Below are 20,830 nucleotides of genomic sequence, written 5' to 3' on the forward strand. Positions count from 1 at the left end.
TGTGACAGAGCATTTGGACCATTTTCACAAGAGGATAGGATGCAGCCATTGACAAGGTGATGCCTCCAGATGATTAGCCATGCAGTGACAGCGCATCGGACCATTTTCCAGAGAGGATTAAAAGTAGCCATTGACAACGGTGATGTCCTTACATAAAGCCAGCCATGGAAAGGAGTAAGACTGATTGGATGAAGACAGTGGGAAAGCAGAGATTCAGAGGAACGAAAGCATCTCTATACGCTTATCTGAAATTCTCACCAATGAATTACATAAGTGCTTCTATCCGTATTTTCTATCTATTTATTATTTATGTTCGAAAACTCCATAACTATTTTATATCCGCCTGACTGAGATTTACAAGGTGACCATAGCTTGCTTCATACCAACAATCTCCGTGGGATCGACCCTTACTCACGTAAGGTTTATTACTTGAATGACCCAGTGCACTTGCTGGTTAGTTCTATCGAAGTTGTGAATAAAAAACGATTTATTAAGACGTGCGTACAGAGTTTCTAGCGCCGTTGCCTGAGATCACAATTTCGTGCACCAAAGAGTACTAGGAGGGAGTTCAGTAACTTTCTTACTCAGCTGACCCACTTGTGCCTCCAAATTTCTAATGGAGGATCTTGTTTCAGTCATGAAACTTTGAGTGGTTTTAATTAGATCAGAGACTATGGTTGCTAAGTCAGAATAGCTCTGCTTAGAATTCTCTGTCTGTTGCTGAGAAGATGATGGAAAACGCTTGCTATTGCTAAACTTATTTCTTCCGCCATTACTATTGTTGAAGCCTTGTTGGGGCCTCTGTTGATCCTTCCATGAGAGGTTTGGATGATTTCTCCATGAAGGATTATAGGTGTTTCCATAGGATTCTCCCATGTAATTTACCTCTTCCATTGCTGGATTCTCAGGATCATAAGCTTCTTCTTCAGATGAAGCTTCTTTGGTACTGCCTGTTGCTGCTTGCATTCCAGACAGACTCTGAGAAATCATATTGACTTCCTGAGTGAATATTTTGTTCTGAGCCAATATGGCATTCAGAGTATCAATCTCAAGAACTCCTTTCTTCTGACTTGTCCCATTATTCACAGGATTCCTTTCAGAAGTGTACATGAATTGGTTATTTTCAACCATTTCAATAAGTTCCTAAGCTTCTGCAGGCGTCTTCTTCAGATGAAGAGATCCTCCAGCAGAGCTGTCCAATGACATCTTGGACAGTTCAGATAGACCATCATAGGTTTCTATGATGCTCCATTCTGAAAGCATGTCAGAAGGACACCTTCTGATCAATTGCTTGTATCTTTCCCAAGCTTCATAGAGGGATTCACCTTCCTTCTGTCTGAAGGTTTAGACTTCCACTCTAAGCTTGCTCAATTTCTGAGGTGGAAAAAATTTTGCCAAGAAGGCATTGACTAGCTTTTCCCAAGAGTTCAGGCTCTCTTTAGGTTGTGAATCCAACCATGTTCTAGCTCTGTCTCTTACAGCAAAGGGAAAAAGCATAAGCTTGTAGACCTCGGGATCAACCCCATTGGTCTTGACAGTGTCACAGATTTGCAAGAATTCAGCTAAGAACTGATGAGGATCTTCTAATGGAAGTCCATGAAATTTGCAATTCTGTTGCATTAGAGAAACTAATTGAGGCTTAAGCTCAAAGTTATTTGCTCCAATGGTAGGGATTGAGATGATTCTCCCATAGAAGTCAGGAGTAGGTGTAGTAAAGTCACCAAGCACCTTCCTTGCATTGTTGGCATTGTTGTTGTTTTCAGCTGCCATGGCTTCTTCTTGTTTGAAATGTTCTGTTAGGTCCTCTATAGAGAGTTGTGCTTTAGCTTCTCTTAGCTTTCTCTTCAAGGCCTTTTCAGGTTCAGGATCAGCTTCAACAAGAATGCCCTTGTCCTTCCTCCTGCTCATATGAAAAGAGAGGAGAAGAAAATATGGAATCCTCTATGTCACAGTATAGAGATTCCTTGAGATGTCAGAGGAAAAGAAGAATAGAAGGAGGAGGTAGAGAAGAAAGAATTCGAACTTATCAAGAGTGATAGAGTTCGAATTGTACATTGAGGAGGAGTGTTAGTCCATAAATAGAAGGATGTCGGAAGAGGGGAAGAATTTTCGAAATTAAAGTAAAAGATTTTGAAATAATTAAAAGAAATTTTGAAAATTTGGTAAATGATTTTCGAAAACTAAGATTGGGAAAGAAATTAAGTGATTTTTGGAAAAGATTTTGAAATTAGCAATAAAAAATATATGATTGAAAATTAATTTTGAAAAAGATGTGATTGAAAAGATATGATTGAGAATCAAATTAAAAAGAGAAATTTTTTAAATTAAAGTTGATTACTTGACTAACAAGAAATTAGAAGATATGATTCTAGAATTTAAAATTTGATCCTTTCTTAATAGGCAAGTAACAACTTGAAAATTTTGAAGTAAATTATTAATTGTAGCAAGGATTTTCGAAAATAATAATAATTTAAAAAAAATGGAAAGAAATTGATTTTGAAAAGATATGATTGAAGAGATATGATTTGAAAAAGATTTGATTTTGAAAAATGATGAATATTTGAAAAAGATTTGAATTAAAAACAAAATCTTCCCTCTAGTGTCCTCCTGGCGTTAAACGCCCAGCCAAGTACCCTGGCTGGCGTTTAAACGCCAGTTTTCCTTCTTCACTGGGCGTTTTTGAATGCCCAGCTTTTTCTGTGTGATTCCTCTGCTGAATGTTCTGAATCTTCAATTCTCTGTGTTATTGACTTGAAAAGACACAATTTTAAAATTTTTTTTTGAATTTTTAATGATGAGAAACAATAAAAAAATGTAACTAAGATCAAATAAACAATGCAAGCAAGACACCAAACTTAGAAGTTTGTATACTAAGGATCATAACAAATTGAAAATGCATATGAGAAACAACAAAAGACACAAAATAAGAGAAATTAAAGATCAGAGCTATGGAATCATCAAGAACAGCTTGAAGATCACTGAAGAACATAATGCATGTAATTTTCGAAAATTAGAATAATGAAGACATGCAATTAACACTAAACTTAAAATTAGATACTAGACTCAAATAAGAAACATAAAATATTTTTGATTTTAGGATTTTATAAATTTTTTTTGTGATTTTTCGAAAATTATATGGAAAGGAAAATAAAGGGATTCAAAATTTTTAATGAGAATTCCAGGAATCATTGCAATGTTAGTCTAAAACTCCGGTCCAGGAATTAGACATGGCTTACTAGCCAGCCAAGCTTTTAGTGAAAGCTTCGGTCTAAAATACTAGACATGGCCAATGGCCAGCCAAGCTTTAGTAGATCATTACTTTCAACAACAAGGTTGATAGAAATCAACAAGCTCTTGTGATGATAAGTTGAAACCTCGGTCCAAAAGATTAGACATGGCTTCACAGCCAGCCAGACTTCAACAAATCATCTTGAAAATCTAGAATTCATTCTTAAAAACTCTGAAGAACAGAATATAATTTTTTTTTGTATTTTTGAAAATTTTTTCAAAAATAAGAGGTAAAAAGCTTAAACATAAAATAAAATTACCTAATCTAAGCAACAAGATGAACCGTCAGTTGTCCAAACTCGAACAATCCCCGGCAACGGCGCCAAAAACGTCGTGCACAAAATTGTGATAATCAATGGCGCCAACAACTTGGTATGCACAATTGTAATCTCAACTATTTGTCACAACTCTGCACAACTAACCAGCAAGTGCACTGGGTCGTTCAAGTAATAAACCTTACGTGAGTAAGGGTCGATCCCACGGAAACTGTCGGCTTGAAGCAAGCTATGGTCATCTTGTAAATCTCGGTCAGGCAGATTCAAATGATTATGGAGGGTTGATAATTAAAAGATGAATAAAACATAAAATAAAGATAGAGATACTTATGTAATTCATTGGTAGGAATTTCAGATAAGCGTATGAAGATGCTTTGTTCCTTCTGAACCTCTGCTTTCCTATTGCCTTCTTCCAATCATTCATACTCCTTTCCATGGCAAGCTTTATGTTGGGCATCACCGTTGTCAATGGCTACTTCCCGTCCTCTCAGTGAAAATGTTCCAAATGCGCTGTCACCGCACGACTAATCATCTGTCGGTTCTCGATCATGTTGGAATAGGATCCATTGATCCTTTTGCATCTGTCACACGCCCAACACTCGCGAGTTTGAAGCTCGTCACAGTCATCCCCTCCCAGATCCTACTCGAAATACCACAGACAAGGTTTAGACTTTTCGGACCTCAGGAATGGCCGCCAATAATTCTAGCCTATACCACGAAGGTTCTAATCTTAGATTAGAAACCCAAGAGATACACATTCAAGCTTGATTGCATGTAGAACGGAAGTGGTTGTCAGGCACGCGTTCATAGGTGAGAATGATGATGAGTGTCACGGATCATCACATTCATCAAGTTGAAGAACGAGTGTATATCTTAGAGAAGAAGTAGGCGTGAATTGAATAGAAAAACAGTAGTACTTTGCATTAATTCATGAAGAACAGCATAGCTCCACACCTTAATCTATGGTGTGTAGAAACTCCACCATTGAAAATACATAAGAACAAAAGGTCTAGGCATGGCCGAATGGCCAGCCTCCCAAAGGGGGTTCAATCATCAAAACATGATCAAAAGATTTTTTGAAAGATGAAAATACAATAGCAAAATGTCCTATTTATAGAAAACTAGTAACCTAGGGTTTACAGAAATGAGTAAATGATGCATAAATCCACTTCCGGGCCCACTTGGTGTGTGCTTGGGCTGAGCATTGAAGCTTTCACATGTAGAGACTTTTCTTGGAGTTAAACGCCAGCTTTTGTGCCAGTTTGGACGTTTAACTCCAGCTTTTATGCCAGTTCTGGCATTTTGATGCCAGAATTTTTATGCTGACTTTGAATGCCGGTTTGGGCCATCAAATCTTGGGCAAAGTATGGACTATTATATATTTCTAGAAAGCCCAGGATATCTACTTTCCAACGCAATTGAGACCACGCTAATTGGGCTTCTATGGCTCCAAAAAATCCACTTCGAGTGCAGGGAGGTCAGAATCCAACAGCATCTGCAGTCCTTTTTCAGCCTCTGAATCAGATTTTTGCTCAGGTCCCTCAATTTCAGCCAGAAAATACCTGAAATCACAGAAAAACACAAAAACTCATAGTAACGTCCAGAAATGTGATTTTTATTTAAAAACTAATAAAAATATAATAAAAACTAACTAAAATATACTAAAAACGTACTAAAAACAATACCAAAAAGCGTATAAATTATCCGCTCATCAATTCTGCATAATGCATAAAAAAAAAAAGAAAGAGGGGATCAATGCGCCAGCACCTAGTGCGCGTTCGCGTCCTTTGTGGATGTGAAATGGGTTAGATTAAACAGAGAGTGGCGTGGGAGCTGGGCGAGAAACGTGCCTTAGGCACAATCCCGCCCACGCGCAAGCATACTGTACGCGTGCGCGCCTTTTCCCCTTTTGGCGACCCACGCGTCCGCACCCTTAACGCATCCACGTGGTTAGGAAAATCGGCATAAAACCTCGTTTTACCCAAGAGTTATACTGGACTGGGGCTGGTACTGTGCTCAAGGCACAAATTCACCGACGCGTACGCGTCCATGACGCGTGCGTGTCCTTTTCCACACATGGCCACCTACGCGTCCGCGCACTGTGCGCCTCTGTGCCCTTTCTTTTCTCTTAATGCACGCGTACACGTACTGTACGCATGCACGTCGATTGCGCCGCTAGCTTTCAAATTTCTCTCCTCCCTTCTCCTCCTTATTCTCTTTCTCTCTCTTTTGTTTATTCCATTTGCATACTCGCATTCATGGCATTTTAACTTTGTTGTTTCCTCTCCTTTTCTCTCTATGTCTCTTGTTTTCACATTGGTGTTAAATTTTCTTACTCATCTGCTGCATATTTCCTACATTGTAATGGGTGCTTCTTGACTTGTTTTCTATTTAGTTGACATACCCTGTGCTTCTATTATTTTCTCACTTACATGTTGTAGCTACCATATAGTTGAGCACCTTACTATTTGGCACTAGCCCACCTATGTTTTATTTCTTTTCATATCTTTGCTTGTGGGTTCTTTCCCTTCCTTTTTCTCTTCTTTCAGGATGGCCACCAAGAGGGAAAAGGAAAAGTTTCTACCTGGAGCAATAAACAAGTCTGCTGCACAATCTTTGGTGAAACGTATAAGTTGTAGCCACCCGTCCACTCACACATCTCAGCATACACCGAGGACGGTGCAATCTTTAAGTGTGGGAAGGTCGATACCGATCTCCGCGGGTTAGTTAGTCCCTTCTCAACACCAATGTTTAGTTTTCTTTGTTAAATTAGTTGTTGCATTTGCATGTTTGATTGTATGTTTGTTTGATTTTGTGCATACTTTACCAACTACTTGGTTGAAGTAATATCTTTTTTTTCAAGAAACTTTTTAGAGTATTTCACTAATTTGAATTAAAATTTTTGTTAAATTTGCTTGAAGAATTTATTTTTGGAACATGGTTTTAGAGCTCGAACACACAAAACCAGTGAGATTTTGAGCCTAATTGATTGGTTGCATCTTATCAACCAATATTTTATTTTTGGTGTGTGTTATTCTCTCTAAAATTGTGATCTTTGTCTTGCTTAATTCTATATTTCCATTATTTGATGTATGCATACACTTACATGATTGAGGCCTTATTTCACTAAGCTTACATACCCATATGGTCTGTACCTGTTCATTATCCTTTGCAAACCAAAGTTGAGCCTATTTTACCCATTTGTTCTTTACTTTAGCTCATCACTAACTTTAAGCGGAAAATAATAATGTTCTTAATTTAAATCCTTGGTTAGCTTAGACTAGTGAAAGTTTTCATGATTTAAGTGTGGGAAAGTTGGATTTGAAAACATTTGGTTTGAGAACTGGGTGTTGTGTATTCTTGAGAAAATATGAACAACAATGTTAAGCACATGTTTATGCATGCAATACCTTAACCATATGCACTAAAAAAAAACAAAACAAAAGAAAAATAGAAAGAAAAAAATAAAAGAAAGAAAAAAAAAGAGAGAAAAAGAAAAGAAAAAGAGCAAATAATAAAAGGAGACAAAATGCCCCAAGGTAAATGGTGATAGCAATGCATATGTGTTGTACTCAAAATTTCGGATGCATGAATATATGGAAAACACAGTTAATGGGCAGTTAGATTTTGCATTGTAATTACATGGATTGTCTTAAGTTAGGTGGGAAGTTTAGGTTAATTAAGGATTCAGATTTTAGTCCACTTGACCAAATACAATCCTACCTTGACCCTAACCCCATTACAACCCTCAAAAGACCTCTTGAAATGTGTATTTCTTACATTAAATTTTTGTTGATTGGTAGAAGAAGAGCAAGCCTTAGAAAGCAAGATTAGTAGAGAACTGAGAGAATCGAACCTTAAACGCCTGAGCGATTAGAATGTATACACTTCCGGTGAGGGTTCGATGCTCGATTTTTTGTTCCCGGCTTTCATGAGCTATCTTCTTCTTGCAAGTTTATTTGTACTTCATTTTTATGATTTGAATTAGTGAAATCCAGTTCATATTTGTTCTTAAAAGATTTATTTACTTTTAACCAAGTAGGTAAAAGCATTTTGCATTTAGTTGCATTCATATAGATAGTTTGCATTTCATAAATTCTACCTGTCCTCTTCACACTCTTATAGTTTCTCTTGAGCTTAGCATGAGGACATGCTAATGTTTAAGTGTGGGGAGATTTGATGCACCACTATTTTGTGGTACATCTTGTGCTTAATTGAGTAGATTTTATCCACTATTCTCACAGTTGTTCATGTAAATTGCATGTTTTACATTTTCCTTCCTGATTTTGTGCTATGATTGAAAACATGTTTCTTTGGTCTTGATTTAGCTAATTTTAATCCTTTTTTATTACCATTCGATGCCATGATATGTGTGTTAAGTGTTTTCAGAGATTATAGGGCAGGAATGGCTTAGAGGATGGAAAGGAAGCATGCAAAAGTGGAAGGAATACAAGAAATTGAAGGAACTGCAAAGCTGTCAACCCTGACCTCTTCGCATTCAATCGATCATAACTTGAGCTACAGAGGTCCAAATGAAGCAGTTTTAGTTGCATTAGAAAGCTAACATCCGGGGCTTCGAAATGATATATAATTTGCCATAGTGGCCATGCAGCTAGGTGACGCACATGTGCACTTGACGCGCACGCGCACATTGGCAAAAAGTCCATCGGCGCGCCCGCACACATGGCACGTACGCGTGACATGCACGACGTATTGCCATTGCAAAAATCGCTGGGGGTGATTTCTGGGCTATTTTTGACCCAGTTTTCGGCCCAGAAAATACTAATTAGAGGCTACAGAGTGGGAGATACATCATTCATTCATTAATTTACAAATTTTAGGTTTTAGATGTAGTTTCTAGAGAGAGAGAGGCTCTCTCCTCTCTCTAGATTTTAGGATTTAGGATTTCTCTTAGTTTAGCTTTATTTCTTCTCAATTCCAGGTTCAATGTTTCTTTAATTTAATTTCTCTTCTACTTTTATTTGTTCTAGCTTTCTAGTTTATTTCTTTTCCTTGTTGATTACTTTATGTTGACAATTTGGTTTATGAACTCCATGTTAAATTTGATTTTCTATTTAATGCAATTTGAGGTATTTTATATTTATGATTTTAATTTAGCTTTTTACGTTCTTAGCTTGAATTGATTAATTGGAGACACTTGAGTTATCAAACTCCTTTGTTGATTGATAATTGGAATTTGCTGGTTGGTTTGGATCCCTCTAAAGCTAGTCTTTCCTTAGGAGTTGACTAGGACTTGAGGAATCAAATTGATTAGTCCACTTGACTTTTCTTTATTTAGTAAGGGTTAACTAAGTGGGAGTAATGAACAATTCTCATCACAATTGATAAGGATAACTAGGATAGGACGTCCAGTTTTCATACCTTGCTAAGAGCTTTATTAATTATTAATTTACTTTCTTGCAATTTATTTTTCTTGTTCCTTATTCAAAAACCATAAAAAGATAATCTTCCATAACCAATAATAAATACACCTCCCTGCAATTCCTTGAGAGATGACCTGAGGTTTGAATACTTCGGTTATTAATTTTATTGGGTTTGCTTTAGTGACAAACGAGTTTTTGTACGAAAGGATTCTATGTTGGTTTAGAAACTATACTAGCAACAAGGTTTCAATTGTGAAATTCTTTACCAACAGAAACCCGTTCGTCAGCGACTATCTCAATGAGTTCTTGAGCTTCCTCAATTGTCTTTCTCATGTGGATTAAACCACTTGTTGAATGATCTAGGAACATCTTAGCCATATCTGTGAGTCCGTAATAGAAAGTATCTAGCTTTACCCATTCTGATAACATTTCAATGGGGCATCTTCTCTGCATCAGCTTGTATCTCATCCAAGCATCATGAAGAGACTCATTCTCTTCCTGCCTAAAGCCTTGAATCTCTAGTCTTAGCTGGGTTAGCTTCTTTGGGGGAAAGTAGTGGTTCAAAAACTTGTCCACTAGCTTATTCCATATTTTCAAGCTTGATTTGGGCTGATTATCCAACCACCTCTTTGCTTGGCCTTTTACAGCAAATGGAAAGAGTAGCAACCTGTAGACATCCTGGTCTACTCCATTGGCTCGAACTGTGTTAGAAATCTGCAGAAAGTCTGCAAGAAATTCTTTGGGCTCCTTTTGTGGAAGTCCCTAAAACTGGCAGTTTTGCTGCACTAGAATGATCAACTCTGGGTTGAGCTCGAAATGATTTACTCCAATAGGAGGTATACTAATGTTGCTTCCATAGAAGTCAAGAGTGGGGACTGTGTATGACCCCAAGGTTCTTCTTGGTTGTGCACTCTTAATTGGGTCCATAGTGACTTTGGTATTTTCTCTGCAAACAAGAGACAAAGAAAAAGGAGAGCCTCTATGTGAAAGTCTAGAGAGCTCCCAGTGAGATATCCCAAGAAAACTTTTTTTTTGAAGTTTCGAAAATAAATAAAAAATGGAAAGAAAATACTTAGAAATTTCGAAAATTAAAAAGAAAAAGTCAGTTAAAGATTTTGAAATTCAAATTTAAAAGAAAGTAAAGATTCAAAAGTTAAGAATTTTAATTTTAAAAGGAAGATAAGATAAATAAGTTTTAAATTTAAAAAAAAAAGATAAGATAAAGATTTTAAAAAGAATAAGAAAGATAAGATTTAAAATTTAAAGATTTTGTAAATTAAATTTAAAAGATTTAAGATAAGGAAAGTTTAAAATTTAAAAGAAAGATATGATAAAGATTTGAAAAGATTTTGAATTTATATTTTGAAATTTGAATTTTAAAAAAGATTTGATTTTGAAATTTGAATTTTAAATTTTGAATTTTGTAATTGAATTTAAAATAAGATAAGATAGGATTTGAAAAAGATAACAAGAAAATTTGAAAATTGAATTTTTTAATTTTGAAAATTTTAAAAAAGACAAACACAAAAAGACACTAAACTTAAAAATTTTGAAGATCAAGGACACTAATTTCGAAAATTTTGAAAGTACAACACTAAAAGACACCAAACTTAAAATTTTTGAAATCAAACAAGAAAAATAACAAGAACAATTTTGAACACAAAGAAGAACACCGAGAACAATTTTTGGAAAACTAAAGGAAAGAAAAACCAAGACACCAAACTTAAAGATTGACACAAGACTTAAACGAAAGATAAAAATTACTAAAGAAAAGAAAAGGTTTTGAAAAGTTTTTGAAAAAGAAAACAAGAAACACAAGTAAAAGAGCAAATAAACCATAAAAAGTACCTAATCTAAGCAACAAGATAGTCTGGTAGTTTGTCAATCTCGAACAATCCTCGGCAACGGCGTAAAAAACTTGGTGCGCGGAATTGAACTCCGCATAACTGAACCGGCAAGTGCACCGGATCATCCAAGTAATACCTCAAGTGAGTGAGGGTCGAATCTCACGAGGATTGTCGGATTGAACAAGAAATGGATGTCTTGTAAATCTTAGTCAGGAGAGGATCATAGGGGCTCAGGTCTTCACTCCTCATTGTGAACTTCCTCTCTGTGCTCTCATGAATTAGTTCAACATGCTAAGAGACAGGATTCTGTTCACAGTGTGTGGTATGACTGGACTCTTGGTCAAGACTACTTTCATGCCAGGTGAGAAGTCTTCTGTAGGGATCTTCTTATTCCTTCAGCCTTTTGGTACTTTCTTCTTAGGGCCTTCTCCATCTTTAGTTGTTGGTGAATGCCCAACACCAAACTTAGGTTTGATGTCAGAGGACACTGTATGGCTTTCCACCGAGTGAAAAGGCTTGAGCACTGAGCTCTGCATGCTAGTACCTCTTTTGTCCGAGAGAGGTTGAGGTTTAAAAATTTTGAACAGCAAATAGTCCTCATGCATCCTCAGACATAACTCTCCTCTCTCTACGTCAATCAAGGCTCTCCCAGTGGCTAGGAATGGCCTTCCTATGATGATGGTTGGAGTCATCCTTCTCCTCTCCCGTATCAAGTATCACGAAGTCTGCAGGGAGGTAAAGGTCTTCAACCTTTACTAGAGAGTTCTCCACCAATCCATATGCCCGTTTCAGGGACTTGTCCACCATCTCCATGAGATCTTTGTGGGATGCCCCTCTTGGATCCTTAGCTTCTTCCTGACAGAGAGAGACATCAGATTTATGCTTGATCCAAGGTCGCATAGTGCCTTCTCAAATGTGATGGTCCCTATGGTACAGGGAATCAGCAAGTTTCCAGGCACTACACTGCACTAGTGCACTGCACTCCTTGGTCAGCACCACAATTTCATCTCCCCTTAGGGCCTTCTTCTCAGAGAATACGCTTTTTAAACAGGCCATATATGGAGGCTTCTTCTCCAACACCTCAGCAAAAGGAATATTGATTTGTAACTTCTTAAAGACTTCCAAGAATTGAGTGAGTTGCTCATCCTTGGTCTCCTCTTGCACATTTTGAAGGCGTTGTACTTCAGGCTCCTTCATCAACACTGGGGCATGTACGAGTGTACTACCAGTCTCCTCTTGAGCCTTCTTCTCCTTCAAATCCTCAACAACATGCTCTTCTTTAGGCACGGCCTCCTTGCCCATGGTGAGGGCTTTGCATTCTTTCCTTGGATTTATCTTTGTGTTGCTTGAATGAGTATTGGGAGGTCTCTCAGGTATCCTGTTGCTCAATTGACCTACTTGCACTTCCAAGTTCTGAATTGAAGACTGAGTCTCTTGCATAAAGCTATGAGTGGTCTTGGAAAGGTTAGAGGCTATTGTAGCTAAGTTAGAGAGGTTGTGTTTTAAGGTCTTCTGCTGCTTCTGATAGGGTTGAAACTGCCTGTTGTTGAACCTATTTTGATTGGTTCTACCCTGATCGTTGTTGAAGCTTTGTTGGGGATTCTCTTGTTGCTCCCTCCACCCAAAGTTAAAGTGGTTCCTCCATCCCTGATTGAAAGTATTGGCATAGGGATCATTATTGGAATTTCTAGAGGAATTTTCCATGTAATTTACTTCCTCCATGGTTGGCTGAGCAATGTCACAAACGTCCCTTTGAGTGTAGCTTCCAATCATACCATAGGATGCATCTTGAGTGTTGACAGCTGAAACTTATATCCCAGTCAAGTGCTGAGAAATCATATTTCTCTGCTGGGACATGAGCTTTTTTGAGCCAAAATAGCATCCAGTGTGTCCACCTCCATGACTCCTCTCTTTTGAGTAGTCCCAATGTTCACACGGTTTCTCTCAGAGGTGTACAGGTACTGGTTGTTGGCAACCATCTCAAGAAGCTCATCTGCCTCTTCAGGCGTCTTCTTCATGTGTAGAGAACCACCTGCAGAGTGATCCAATAACCTCTTGGCCTTCTCAAAGAGGCCATCATAAAAGATCTGTAGCCTGGTCCAGTCTGAAACCATATCAGGAGGGCATCTTCTGATCATCTGTTTGTATCTCTCCCAAACCTCATAGAGAGATTCTCTATCTTTCTGTCTAAAAATTTGGACATCTACCCTAAGCTTAGTCAGCTTCTGGGGTGGAAAGAATTTGGTCAGAAATCCAGTGACTATCTTCTCCCATGTGTCCAAGCTCTCTTTGGGCTGAGAATCAAGCAACTACTTTGCTCTGTCCCTTATCGCAAAAGGGAAGAGCATGAGCTTGTAGACCTCAGGGTTCACTCCATTCATCTTAAGAGTATCACAGATCTGTAGGAAGTCACATATGAATTTGTTGGCTGATGAGCGGATATTTTATACGCTTTTTGGCATCATTTTTATATAGTTTTTAGCATGTTTTGTTTAATTTTTATTAATTTTTCATAGGTTTTAGTGTAAAATTCACATTTTTAGATTCTACTTTAAGTTTGTGTATTTTTATGTAATTTTAGGTATTTTCAGGCTGAAATTGAGGAGCTGGAGCAAAAGTCTGATTCAAAGGCAGATAAGGCACTACAGATGCTGTCCGAATCTGACCTCCTTGTAATTGAAAGAGCTTTCATGGAGCTACAGAAGTCCAAATAGAGCATTCTCAATAGCTATGGAAAGCTAACATCCAGAGCTTTCCAAAAATATATAATACTTCATACTTTGCTTCAGAATTGAAAGCCCAAAACTAGCAACCAATGCTAGCCTCCTGCCCTATTCTAGCGTTCAGCGCTCAAAGGAGAAGAGACCAGCATCCAACACCCATAAAGGATCCCCTAGCCAGCGTTCAATCCCTAGAGGCCTCCTAGCATATGGATCTCATTAAAGCTCAGCCTAAACACTCACCAAGTGGGCCCTAGAAGTGGATTTTAGCACTAAAAGACTGTTTTACCCTTCTTAATATAATCCTTAGTCATTAGTTTAGTATTTAAAGATTTTTACACCCCTCATCAAGGGGAGGATGCACACTTTACACATTTATGATTATATTTTCTATCAGTATGAGTTTCTAAACCTCCTACGTTGAGGGGAGGAGTTCTGCTGAGTTTTATGGATTAATAAAAGTATTACTGTTCTATTTCAATCTGTCTTTGATTCTCTATTCTAAGATGTATCTTCGTTCTTCATCAATATTAATGCGTTGAACTGGAATAAGGTTATCACATTCTACATGGTTCAGAGTGAGTCCTTCATCGGACAATGATGAACCACTAGCTTGATTATATATCTCTTAGACGGCTAATCCACGACTTTGTTAGGGACTTCTTGAGACATCAGTTCAGTCGAGGTATCAGGAGATTAGAGTCTTTGTGGTAGAGTCTAGAACCCAAAGGCACATCATTCTCTGATCCGAAAGATTCGACTTTGTCTGTGGCATTTTGAGTAGGATCATTAAGGAGAATGGACTGCAGGAGCTTCACCCTCAATCAGAATGGATCCACACTAACTCTGGGGTTCAGATCTGGAGGAGCATTGGCGATCTCTCAACCGGCGTTGATCACATACATCCTGCCATAGAAGAAATCATTCACAGTTGAAGAAGAGAGTAAGACCAAAATTAATCCAGAAGAACAAAGCATCTCCAAGCCTTAACCATCTTCTTATCATTATAAACATATCAACCTAGTTAAGATTTCTTTATTCCTTTTATGATTTCAAACAAATCCAACAACTCTTCTATCCGCCTGACTAAGATCTGCAAGATAACCACAATTTGCTTCAAATCACAATTCTCGTGGGATCGACCCTGACTTGCTCAGGTATTACTTGGACGACCCAGTGCACTTACTAGTTCAGTGTACGAAGTGTGGGATTCAAGCACACGAAGTTTTTGGCGCCGTTTCCGGGGATTGTTCGAGTTTGGACAACTGGCGGATTATCTTGTTGCTTAGATTAGGTAAATTTCCTTTTCTTTACAGGTTTAGTTTTATTTTATCCGAGTCTTTTATTTTCTTTTAAATTTTTTTCAAAAGCCTTTTCTTTTTTTATTAATCTTTATTTTTGGTTTGAGTCTTTTGTTTTTGTTCTTGTTGAATTTTTGAATTTCTTTGAGTCTTTTTCTAAAAATTTTCAAAAATAAAATCTTTTGTTTGAATCTTGTGTCAATCTTTAAGTTTGGTGTCTTCTTGTGTCTTTTCTTTAAAATTTTCGAAAATTATGTGTTTGGTTTTCAAAAATTTCAAGTTTAGTGTCCTCTGCATGTTCTTGTTTTCTTTGAATTCTTTGAGTTTTGTTCTTGGTGTTCTTCTTGATCTTCAAAGTGTTCTTTTTTTTCTTCTTGTTTAGATCTTAAAATTTTTAAGTTTGGTGTCTCTTTGTATTTTTCTTTGCAATTTTCGCACACTAGGTGTTCTTCGATCTAAAAATTTTAAGTTTGGTGTCTTTTGTGTGTTTTTCTCTTTCTTCATTAAATTCAAAAAAAAAAAAAAATATCTTTTCTATCTTTTTACTCTAATTTTTAAAAATCATCACAAAAATTTCAAATTTTAATTTCAAAATCATTATCTTATCTTATCTTAGTTTTAAAGTTCAAAATTCAAATCTTTTCAAAATCAAATCTTTTCAAAAATCATATATTTTTCAAAATATTATCTTATCTTTTTATCTTTCTTTAAAATTAAAAATTCTTATCTTATCTTATTTCAAATTCAAATTTCAAATTTCAATTTCAAAATAAAATCTTTTTCAAAAATCAAATTTCAAATCTTATCTTCTTCAAACTTCTTTCAAATTATTTTCTTTTAAAATTTGATTCTTTCTTATCTTACCTTTCTTTTAAAATTTAAATTTCAAATCTTTTTAAAATTAGAAACTAACTTATTTATTTTTTTTTTGCAAATCTTTTTAATTTAAAACTTATTTTCTCTTAACTTCCTTATCTTATCTTTCTTACCTAACTTATCTTATCTTTTCTATCTTATCTTCTTTTAAATTTTAAAATTAAATATTTTTCAAATCTTTTCAATTCTTATCTTATCTTGTTGACTTTTTCAAATATTTTCAAATTCAAATCTTTTTTAATCTTCTATCTTATCTTATTTTCAAATCTTTCTTAATTATTTATTTGTTTCTCTTTCTTCTTTTTCAAAACTTCTTAACTAATTCTTCTCTCTCCTATTTTCGAAAATTATCTTCTATCTCTCCCTTCTATTTTCGAAAATTCATCATTTAATTTTTAAATCTTTTTAATTAATTAGCTTCTATTTTAAAATTGTATTAATAAATAAAATAAAAACAAAAATATTTTAATTCTTGTTTCTCTTTTTACTTCTAATTTTCGAATTCTTCTTCTCTTTATTCGAATTCTTCTTTTCCTTCTTCTATCTTCATTCTTCTTTCTTTTTTTTTCTTCATATCTCACAATGAGTCATTTGTTCTTGAACATAGAGCTCCCATTCTCTCTTTAATCTTGATCCTGAACCTGAGAAGACTTTAAAGAGGAGCTTACAATAAGTTAAAGCACAACATTTCGGAAGAAACCTCTCAAAAAATTTCAAACAGGAAGGTGAAGACATGGCAGCCGAGCCTAATCATGGAAGAGAGGCAAGAAAGGTTCTTGGTGACTTCACCATGCGTACCTCTAATTTCTATGGCAGAAGCATTCTGTACCTGCCATTGAAGCTAACAACTTTGAGCTTAAGCCTCGGTTAGTCTCTCTTCTGCAACAAAATTGCAAGTTCTATGGACTTCTATTGGAAGATCCACACCAATTTCTGTCAGAATTCTTGTAAATCTGTGACACTGTTAAGAACAATGGAGTGAATCCTGAGGTCTACAGACTTAGACAGCTCTGAGATGTCCAAAATATCATTGAATAGCTCTACAGGTGGATCACTTTACTTGAAAAAAATGCCTGCAGAAGCAAGAGAACTCATTGAGATAGTTGCAAACAACCAATTCATGTACACCTCTAAGAGAAATACTGTGAACAATGGGATCTCTCAGAAGAAAGGAGTTCTTGAAGTTGACACTCTGAATGCCATATTAGCTCAGAACAAGATCTTGACTCAGCAGGTCAATATGATCTCTCAGCATTTGACTGGAATGCAAGCTGCAGCCGGCAGCTCTCAAGAAGCTTTCTCTGAAGGAGAAGCTTATGATCCTGATCAACCCACCATGGAGGAGGTGAATTACATGAAAAACCCTATGGAAACACCTACAATCCCTCATAGAGGAATCATCCTAACCTTCCATGGAAGGATCAACAGAAGTCTTAGTAAGGCTTCAATAATAATCAAGGTGGAAGGAACCAGAATAGGTTCAACAACAGGCCACCATTCCCATCTTCTCAAGGGAATATGGAGACTCCTAAGCAGAGCCTTTTTGACTTAGTAATTCTAGTCTCCAACCTCTCTAAGACCACTCATAGTTTTATAACTGAAATAAGATCCTCCATTAGAAATTTGGAGGTACAAATTGGTCAGCTGAGCAAGAGAATCCCTGAGATTTCTCCTGACACTCTTCCCAGTAACACTAAAGTAAACCTAAGAGAAGAGTGCAAGACCATCACCATAGAGGATGAGGCCAAATCTAGAGAGAATGGGATGGCATTGAACACCTTCCTCACTGGGCATTCAACGCCCAAATAGGCAGGGACTCTAGCGTTGAACGTTAGCAAGGACAGCCCTGCTAGGCGTTCAATGCCCAACTTGGTAAGGAACTTGGCGTTTAATGCCAGTGAAGGGGTGCATGATGGGTGTTCAATTCCCAAAGAGCCACAAGAGCTAGCGTTGAATGCCAGTAATGGCACACCCTCTGAGTGCTCAATACCCACTCAAGAAATCCTTATCCAAGAACTAAAGGAAGCCAAGGCTCATACAGAGACCATAGAGGTTCCCTTGCATGTACTCTTACAATGCATGAGTTTTGATGAACACTCATCCTCTGATGAGGATGAGGACACTAGAGAAGAGCAAGTTGCTTGGTACCTAGGAGCTCTTATGAAACTGAATGCCAAGCTATTTGGTATAAAGCCTCTGGAGGAAGAACCTCCAGTGCTTTCCAAAGAACTCAATGTTTTGGTTCAGCAGAAGCTACCTCAGAAGCTTCCAGATTCTGCACGCTTTCTAATTTCTTGCACCATAGGCACCATGACCTTTGAGAAGGCTCTGTATGACCTAGGATCAAGTATAAACCTCATGTCACTCTTTGTGATGAGCGGATATTTTATACGCTTTTTGGCATCATTTTCATATAGTTTTTAGCATGTTTTGTTTAATTTTTATTAAGTTTTCATAGGTTTTAGTTTAAAATTTACATTTTTGGATTCTACTTTGAGTTTGTGTGTTTTTATGCAATTTTAGGTATTTTTTTGGCTGAAATTGAGGAGCTGGAGCAAAAGTCTGATTCAAAGGCAGAGAAAGCACTGGAGATGCTGTCTAGATCTGACCTCCTTACACTCAAAAGAGCATTTCTAGAGCTACAAAAGTCCAAATGGAGCATTCTTAACGGCTATGGAAAGCTAATATCCAGAGCTTTCCAGTAATATATAATAGTTCATACTCTACTTCAGAATTGAAGGCTCAAAACTGGTGTCCAACGCCAGCCTCCTGCCCTATTTTGGCTTCCAGCGCCCAAAGGAGAAGAGACCAGCGTCCAACGCCCATAAAGGACCCCCTAGCCAGCGTTCAACACCCTAGAGGCCTCCTAGCACGTGGATCTCATCAAAACTTAGCCCAAGCACTCACCAAGTGAGCCCCAGAAGTAGATTTTAGCACTAAAAGACTGTTTTACCCTTCTTAATATAATCCTTAGTCATTAGTTTAGTATTTAAAAATTTTTACACCTCTCATCAATGGGAGGACGCACACTTTACACATTTATGATTGTATTTTCTATCAGTATGAGTTTCTAAACCTCCAACATTGAGGGGAGGAATTCTACTGAGTTTTATGTATTAATAAAAGTATTACTGTTCTATTTCAATCAGTGTTTGATTTTCTATTCTAAGATGTATCTTCGTTCTTCATCAATATGAATGCGTTGAACTGGCATAAGGTTATCACATTCTACATGGTTCATAGTGAGTCTTTCATCGGACAATGATGAACCACTAGCTTGATTATATATCTCTTAGACGACTAATCCACAACTTCGTTAGGGGCTTCTCGAGACATCAGTTCAGCCGAGGTATGGAGAGATTAGAGTCTTTGTGGTAGAGGCTAGAATCCAAAGGCGTAGCATTCTCTGATCCGGAAGATTCGACCTTGTCTGTGGCATTTTGAGTAGAATCCTTAAGGAGAATGGACTGCAGGAGCTTCACCTTCAATCAGAATGGATCCACACTAACCCTGGGGTTCAGATATGGAGGAGCATTGGCGACCTCTTAACCGGTGTTTATCACATACAACCTGCCATAGAAGAAATTATTCACAGTTGAAGAGGACAGTAAGACCAGAATTAATCCAAAAGAACAAATCATCTCCAAGCCTTAACCATCTTCTTATCATTATAAACATATCAACCTAGTTAAGATCTCTTTATTCCTTTTATGCTTTCAAAAAAATCCAACAACTCTTCTATCCGCCTGACTAAGATCTGCAAGATAACCATAGCTTGCTTCAAATCACAATCCTCGTGGGATCGACTTTGACTCACTTAGGTATTACTTGGACAACCCAGTGCACTTGCTGGTTCAATGTACGAAGTGTGGGGATTCGTGTGCACCATTGGGGTCCTCTTGTTAGAGTCCATGAAACTAATAGTTCTACTACATCAGAGTGACCAGTTGAGGGTTAAGCTCAAAATTATTGGCCCCAATGGCAGGTACATATATACTGCGCCCATAGAAGTCAGGTGTGGATGCAGTGTATGAGCCAAGCACCTTCCTTGCTTGCTCTTCAGCATTCGGGTTCCCTCCATTAGCTGCCAAGGTGGGTTCTTCAACTTTCTTATCGAAAGTTTCCTTGAGATTCTCTCTAGCTTTGTACGCTTTAACTTGTTGCAAACACCGCCTCAAGGTTCTTTCAGGTTCAGAATCAAACTTGAGAAGGGGTTCTTTGTCCTTGTTCCTGCTCATAAACAACAAGAAATAAAGAAAAAGTGGGAGTCTCTATGTCAGAGTATAGAGAACTCCCAGTGAGATATTTTGTGTAAAAAGAATTAAAATAAAATAAAGTAAGCAATTACCTAAATATTTTCGAAAATAGAATAAAAATAAAAAAAAATGCAAAAACTTTTGAAAATAAAATATAAATTACTAAAGGGACACCAAACTAAAAGTGAAAAACTGAAAGAAAATAAATACAACAACAATTCGAAAATAAAGAAAAATAAAAATTTCAAAAATTAAAAAGAAAAAGTAATTAAACAAAACTAAGAAAAAAAATACATAATCTAAGCAACAAGACAATTGGTAGTTGTCAATCACAAACAATCTCTAGCAACGACGCCAAAAACTTGGTGCAAATTTTTGGAATATCCACAACTTAACCGGCAAGTGCACCGGATCATCTAAGTAATACCTCATGTGAATGAGGGTCGATCCTACGAGGATTGTCAGACTAAGCAAGCAATGGTTATCCTGTTGAACTTAGTCAGGCAAACGGTAAAAGAGAGATATTGTTGTTGTAACGCATAAAACAAATAACAAGAAAATAAAAAAAGCAATTAAAGGTTTGGTGTAGAGACAATACAAGAAAACAGTTAAGGTCTCGGAGATGTTTACTTTTCCAGATTAAAATGTCTTACCAACTATTTTAACAATGAATGATTCATTCTATGGCAAACCGTAAGTGTCTAAACCCTAATCTCTTAGCGATTTAGCCTCCTCTAACCTTCATCAACCGCTACTCCCGTGGTCACTCAATTCAGATTAGAGGGTGAAGTTCAGAAAAACTAGTTTATACCACAAAGGCCTTAATTACCCGAAACCGGCTGAATAGATGTCGCTTATCCCCATCGGTTTGTGTAATTAGCCA

At 37.0% G+C, this 20,830-nt stretch overlaps 1 non-coding gene across 1 annotated transcript; it reads left to right on the forward strand.

Annotated features, from left to right (window-relative positions):
• The first annotated feature begins 1,257 nt into the window (after positions 1-1,257).
• Positions 1,258-1,365, forward strand: LOC112780317 (small nucleolar RNA R71). Its single transcript, XR_003191162.1, has one exon. It is a non-coding gene; the product is annotated as a small nucleolar RNA R71 (small nucleolar RNA).
• Positions 1,366-20,830: the final 19,465 nt, after the last annotated feature.

This window comes from Arachis hypogaea, chromosome 19, assembly GCF_003086295.3.
Source record: "Arachis hypogaea cultivar Tifrunner chromosome 19, arahy.Tifrunner.gnm2.J5K5, whole genome shotgun sequence".
Classification (NCBI taxonomy): Eukaryota; Viridiplantae; Streptophyta; class Magnoliopsida; order Fabales; family Fabaceae; genus Arachis; species Arachis hypogaea.